A 6,756-nucleotide genomic window follows, 5' to 3' on the forward strand; every position below is an offset into this window, starting at 1 on the left:
GAGATGGTGATACAAGTGGTATATGGATAGTAAATAATAGTTTTTATAATATGAAAATATAAAAACAGCAAGGTAACTAATGATAAAAGTGAGCGTAAACGGTATTGCAATGCATTGAAACAAGGCCTAGCTAGGGTTCATACTTTCGCTAGTGCAAGTTCCCTCAACAATAATAACAAAATTGGATCACATAACTATCCCTCAACATGCAACAAAGAGTCACTCTGAAGTCACTAATAGCGGAGAACGAACAAAGAGATTATGGTAGGGTACGAAACCACCTCAAAGTTATTCTTTCCAATCAATCCGTTGGGCTATTCCTATAAGTGTCACAAACAGCCCTAGAGTTCGTACTAGAATAACACCTTAAGACACAAATCAACCAAAACCCTAATGTCACCTAGATACTCCAATGTCACCTCAAGTATCCGTGGGTATGATTATACGATATGCATCACACAATCTCAGATTCATCTATTCAACCAACACATAGGACCTCAAAGAGTGCCCAGAGTTTCTACCGGAGAATCATGACGAAAACGTGTGCCAACCCCTATGCATAGGTTCATGGGCGGAACCCACAAGTTGATCACCAAAACATACACCAAGTGAATCACGTGGTATCCCATTGTCACCACAGATACGCACGGCAAGACATACATCAAGTGTTCTCAAATCTTTAAAGACTCAATCCGATAAGATAACTTCAAAGGGAAAAATCAATCCATTACAAGAGAGTAGATGGGGAGAAACATCATAATATCCAACTATAATAGCAAAGCTCGCGATACATCAAGATCATATCACCTCAAGAACACGAGAGAGAGAGAGAGAGATCAAACACATAGCTACTGGTACATACCCTCAGCCCTGAGGGAGAACTACTCCCTCCTCGTCATGGAGAGAAGTGGGACAATGAAGATGGCCACCGGAGAGGGATTCCCCCTCCGGCAGGGTGCCGGAACGGGTCTAGATTGGTTTTCGGTGGCTACGGAGGCTTCTGGCGGCGGAACTCCCGATCTATTGTGCTCCTCGATAGTTTTAGGGTACGTGGGTATATATGGGTGAAAGAGATACGTCAGGGGAGCCACGAGGGGGCCACGAGGGTGGAGGGCGCGCCCCCCTGCCTCGTGGCTCCCTCATTCCTTTCCTGACGTGCACTCCAAGTTTTTCCGGTAGCTTTCCTTCCAAAAATAACTTCTCCAGTTGGTTTCATTCCGTTTCGACTCCGTTTGATATTCCTTTTCTTCGAAACACTGAAATAGGCAAAAAAAACAGCAATTCTGGGCTGGGCCTCCGGTTAATAGGTTAGTCCCAAAAATAATATAAAAGTGGATAATAAAGCCCAATATTGTCCAAAACAGTAGATAATATAACATGGAGCAATCAAAAATTATAGATACGTTGGAGACGTATCATATATCGCTCCATGATTGGCTCCTTGCTTTACCTTTGTGCATCTAGACTGGATATCAGGTTGAGTGTGGGAATTTGTGCACAGTTTCAAGCCGCACCTAAGGAAAGCCACTTTGTGGCGGTCAAGCGAATCTTTCTATATTTGGCTCATACCCCAAACTTTGGCTTATGGTACCCAAGAGGAGCAAAATTCAACCTTGTAGGCTATTTGGACTTGGATTGGGCGGGAGACAAAGTGGATAGGAAGTCCACTTCCGGAGGGTGCCAATTCCTTGGTTGCTCTTTGGTAAGTTGGTCCTCTAAGAAGCAAAGTTGTGTGTCTCTCTCGTCCACCGAAGCGGAGTATGTGGCCGCCGACAGTTGTTGTGCACAACTTGTATGGATGAGGCAAACTTTGAAGGATCACGGTGTCATTTGTGACAAAGTGCCTCTTTGGTGTGACAATGAAAGTGCCATCAAGATTTCTCTCAACCCGGTGCAACACTTCAAGACGAAGCATATTGAGATCCGGTATCACTTCATCCGGGATCATATCAGGCAAGGGGAGATCGAGCTCAACTATGTCAACACTCATGATAACCTTGTAGATATCTTCACGAAGCCTTTGGATGAAGCAAGATTTCGCGAGTTAAGGCATGAGCTAAATATCATTGACTCGAGCAATGTGGCTTGAACCCTTGCACGCCCCACCATGCTCAACTTGATATCTTGTTTAGGTGTAGGCATGGACATAGGAGGAGTGTTGTTCTCGCAATAAACTCTCCCTCCCCCCATTATGCATAAATCGATCAACTCTTTCACATTAGCCATTTTTGATGGTACTTGTGCTTCAAAGATGAGTTTTGGTCATGGGCCCAAGGATAATTCTTCGCGGTGCCATACCAATTGACTCAAACATAGGTGGCTCCGGCCACCGCCCTCTCCTTGGAGAGTTTGTGTTTCGTGTTTGGTTTTTGTTGTCTTTTGCCTTTCTATTTTTGCCGTGTGCGTGTTTGAGTTGCCTCGTGTGTTCGTCTCTCCTGTGTGTGTGTTCGGTTGCTTGAAGATTGCATTGCAAAGGCTGTTTCCCTCTCTTTTTGCAAAACTTGCACTTTCTTGGGGTACAGTACTACCGTGGCATGCCATGGTACTACCGCAGGAGGTGGGCTGCTTTGTGGTAGTACCAGTGCGTCCACGGACTACCGCCTCCATCGCGGCAGTAATTTTTTACTGCCGCTGGAGGAGCGGTAATATCGCTCGTTGTGCGGTACTTCCGCCCGGGCGGTACTACCATGAGGACCCGTGGTACTACTGCGCCTTCGTGAGCGTGTGGGGCATAAGAGCGGGGCAGGGGGAGTTCTAACTCCCCCATACCCATTCATCTCTTTTTCCCATCCCATCTCTCTCTCTCTCCTACCCAAGAACGGCGCCGGAGGACCTCACCGGATCTCCGTCTCCGGCCGCTCTCCTTGCATTCCGACCGGTGGGATCGCTCCCCACCTCGTCCTCTTGCCATGGACCTAGGTATTTCCCCAAGTTCTTCCCGTTTTGTTCCGTTCTTGTGCTTCTAGGTCTTGGGGAGATGCTTGTGTAGTTCATGAGATTTTTGGCTAAATCTTTGCAAGAGGGGAGTCTAGGAGATTGTTAGTGTAGTAAACATGTGTTTTGGAGTGATACAATAGCATATTTTGATCAACAGTAGTACCGATCTAGTGCTGCGGTTGTTTGTGTTCCAGATCCGCATCCAGATCCGCCGTTCTTGTGGTCTTCAAATGTGTGCGGTACTACCACACCGCTGGAGCGGTACTACCGCATACACACCCAAGAACAGCCTCGCGTGGTACTACCGCTTCTCTGGAGCGGTACTACCGCCCGGGGAGCGGAAGTAAAAAATTACTTCCGCTCAAGGCGCGGTAGTACCCTGCCACCCCGGCACCGTACTATCGCGACTCGCGCGGCTGTAATTTTTTACTTCTGTAAGCTGGTCCGGTACTACCGTAGATTTCCAAACTTTGCTCTTTTGTCCTTCCAAATCTTGTGATTGCTTGTTTCATTTGGTTTTGGTCCTCGTCTTTGCAATAATCCTTCTCGCTTCTCTTGCGTGTTCTTATGTTGTGTGTCATAGGTGGTGGCTCCGGTTCCAATGTATGTCGGTCGAATCCCGTCCGCGACACGGGCTTGAAGCACCTGCACAACCAAGATGAGGCTCCAGAGGGCTCCAATGCCCCCCAATGCAGAACCAAGTCAACCGCAACGAAGACCAAGGAGCCAACAATGGGCATGGATGAGATGCCACTAGCTGAGTTTGTCACACGAAGGAAGATCAACCCCTATGTGAATCCCCATGCAAACTTCAGAGGGAATGAGTTGTTCTGGACCAAGCAGCAGAATCTTATCTATCTGGATGTGATCAAGGCCAAGCAGAACATCTATGTGGACGTGCATTGGATTGACATGAATCATATGAGGCAGGATAAGCACCGCGACTATTTTGGTGAGGCTTTGGACCTGGTGGAGCAGTTTGGCATTGAGGACTTGATCACTTTCCACCTGGACTCTGACCCTGAAATTGTGGCTCAGTTCTTTGCCTCGGTCCACTTCCATACTGATGAGGAATGGACCATGACATGGATGACCAATGGACAGCGGATGACCGCCAAGTGGAAGGAGTTCATGGATCTGATACAGGTTCGTGATAAGGGGCTCAACTCGCTCATTGGTGTTTGCCCTCATGCCAACCCTGAGTCCGCCAACAAGAACAAGCTTCAGCAATACTATGTTGAGAAGCAGCTTCCTAGTGGCAAGAAGGCATGGGTGCTTAACCCATTCCTTGACATCGTGCATCGGATCTTCCGCAACTCCCTCTTCCCATGCATTGGTGACAAGGATAAGGTACATGCCTATCTCGTGGATATGATGCTCATCTGTGAGGAGGCGTGTCGTGTTCAGACGCAACCACTTGATGTCTCACATATCATGTGGTGTGAGCTACGGTTTGCGGTGTTCAACTGTAAGGTACCCATCTATGGTCCTTACCTGTTTCACCTGATCTCGAAGACTTGGGAGAAGCTCTATCCCAATGATGAGTTTGAGGCCCTCGACTGGACCCGTCACGAGCCCATCAAGCTCCGCATCAAGCCTCAGTGGGCTAACACCACTACCCATGCTGAGGCAGAGGCTGCTCAGATGGACATGGATGGGGATGAGATTGAGGAGGAGGAAGAGAATGAGGATAGCTCTGTTGGGTATGCTCCTCCCTCTACTGAGCCCTCATGGGCTAAGAAGCTGAAGGCCAAGATGAAGGCTTTGTTTTGTATGCAAGCCAAGGGGCAGTACAGGACCCATGTTGCTTCCAAGGAGAGTCGCCGCCGCGACAAGAGGATCTTGAGGACGTTTGGCGAGGAGATATCCAGTGGGTCCGAGAAGCACATCACTCTAGAGGTGGAATGGATGGCGAAGCAGGGCTATCAGTGGACTGAATCTAAGGAGGATCCCATCCCCGCTGTCGAGTCCGACGAGGAGCGTGACGAGTGATCACTTCAGCTGGGGCTACCACCTATGTCGTAGGTGTCCTCTCTACCTTTTTGGTGTCTCGATGCCAAAGGGGGAGATAGTGTAGGGATTTGCGAGTCGTGTGTCATGTTTTGCTTTCGTTCTGTTGGACCTCGTTTGCTTTGGTTTGGTTTTTTGTGAGTCGTTTTCCCTTATCATATGGTGTAAGACATATGCACTCTAGCGTATCTTATTGTCTTTCATGCTCAGTAGCCCGTGAGCTTATGCTATCTTGTGTCAGTTAACTTATGCTCATATGTATTATCTAGCCTCCCTGTTAGTATTAGTTACTCCATTGTAAGAATTGCCTCGTCTATAAAATATAGGGGGAGTGTTGATCCTAGTATGTGTGTTATGCAGTCCAAAGCACATCTCCAGAGTGCACACATCTAGGGGGAGCCCGTCTATATTTTATAGATGTTGGGTTTGCCTATGCTTTACTTTATATTCCTATGTGCAAATCCCATATTGTCATCAATCCACCAAAAAGGGGGAGATTGTAAGGGCATATTTATCCCTTAGTAGTTTGGTGATTGATGACAATGATTTTGCGGACTAATCATATGCATTCAACATTTCATATATATCATGTCTAGGCACAAGACGGTTTGGTGCCCCTCGAAGACTATTAAAGACGGTGTTTCTCTATGTTTCTTTTCGATGGATTTGAGTTGTAGGAAAGCTGTACTATTAAGAGGGGGTCCATGTTGGGAAGGTTTGGGTGGAATCAACACGTACATGTCTGTTCCTTTTGCACCACCTTTCCTTTGGCTCTTTGGAGCATCCTTCGTTTCTCCGTATCTCTGCAAAAGGAAGGACTTCTAGTGTTGCTAAACTGGGGCATGCGGTAGTACTGCTCCTCAGAGCGATAGTACCGCAGGCCCCTGCAGTAGTACCGGCCTTGGGCGCGGTAGTACCGCAGGTGCTCACGGTAGTACCCCTTCTCGGACGCAGTAGTACCGTGGCCTCAGGCCAGGCTCAGCAGCACGAGCGGAAGTAGGGGCGGATGTAATTTTTTACATCCGCGCCCTACGCAGTAGTACCACTCCTGGCTTGCGGTAGTGCCGTGTCGGATTTTGGCATAGATCGAAACTCAGCGGAAGTTGCCACAGATGTATTTTTATATGTCCGTGCCTTCCCAATCTAGACTATCCGTGCCTTGCGATAGTACTGCAAGGGGGAGCGGTAGTACCGCGCCAGCGGTTCTACCGCCCTCTGCTTCAACGCATCAGGGCTGGTCTAGCTACTGTTGTGCCAGCGGTAGTACCGCAATGCCATGCGGTAGTACCGCGGGCCCTGGCGGTAGTACCGCGTCTCTGGTGCGGTAGTACCGTGCGTTGCAGGCTGAGTTAGTGGATAACGGTTGGATTTGTTCTTCCACTATATAAGGGGAGTCTTCTTCTCCGAGTCGACTACCTCTTCCACCCCTAAGCTCCATTGTTGCTCTAAGCTCCATTTTCGCCCTATCTCTCTCCCTAGCTAATCAAACTTGTTGATTTCCTAGGGATTGGTTGAGAAGGCCCCGATCTACACATCCACCAAGAGAAATTTGATTCCCCCACTAATCCCTTGCGGATCTTGTTACTCTTGGGTGTTTGAGCACCCTAAACGGTTGAGGTCACCACGGAGCCATATTCCATCATGGTGAAGCTTTGTGGTGTTGTTGGGATCCTCCAATTAAGTTGTGGAGATTTCCCCAACCTTGTTTGTAAAGGTTCGATCGCCGCCTTCAAGGGCACCAATAGTGGAATCACGGCATCTCGCATTGTGTGAGGGCGTGAGGACAATACGATGGCCCTAGTGGCTTCT

This window comes from Triticum aestivum, chromosome 5A (genome assembly GCF_018294505.1).
Source record: "Triticum aestivum cultivar Chinese Spring chromosome 5A, IWGSC CS RefSeq v2.1, whole genome shotgun sequence".
Taxonomy (NCBI): Eukaryota; Viridiplantae; Streptophyta; class Magnoliopsida; order Poales; family Poaceae; genus Triticum; species Triticum aestivum.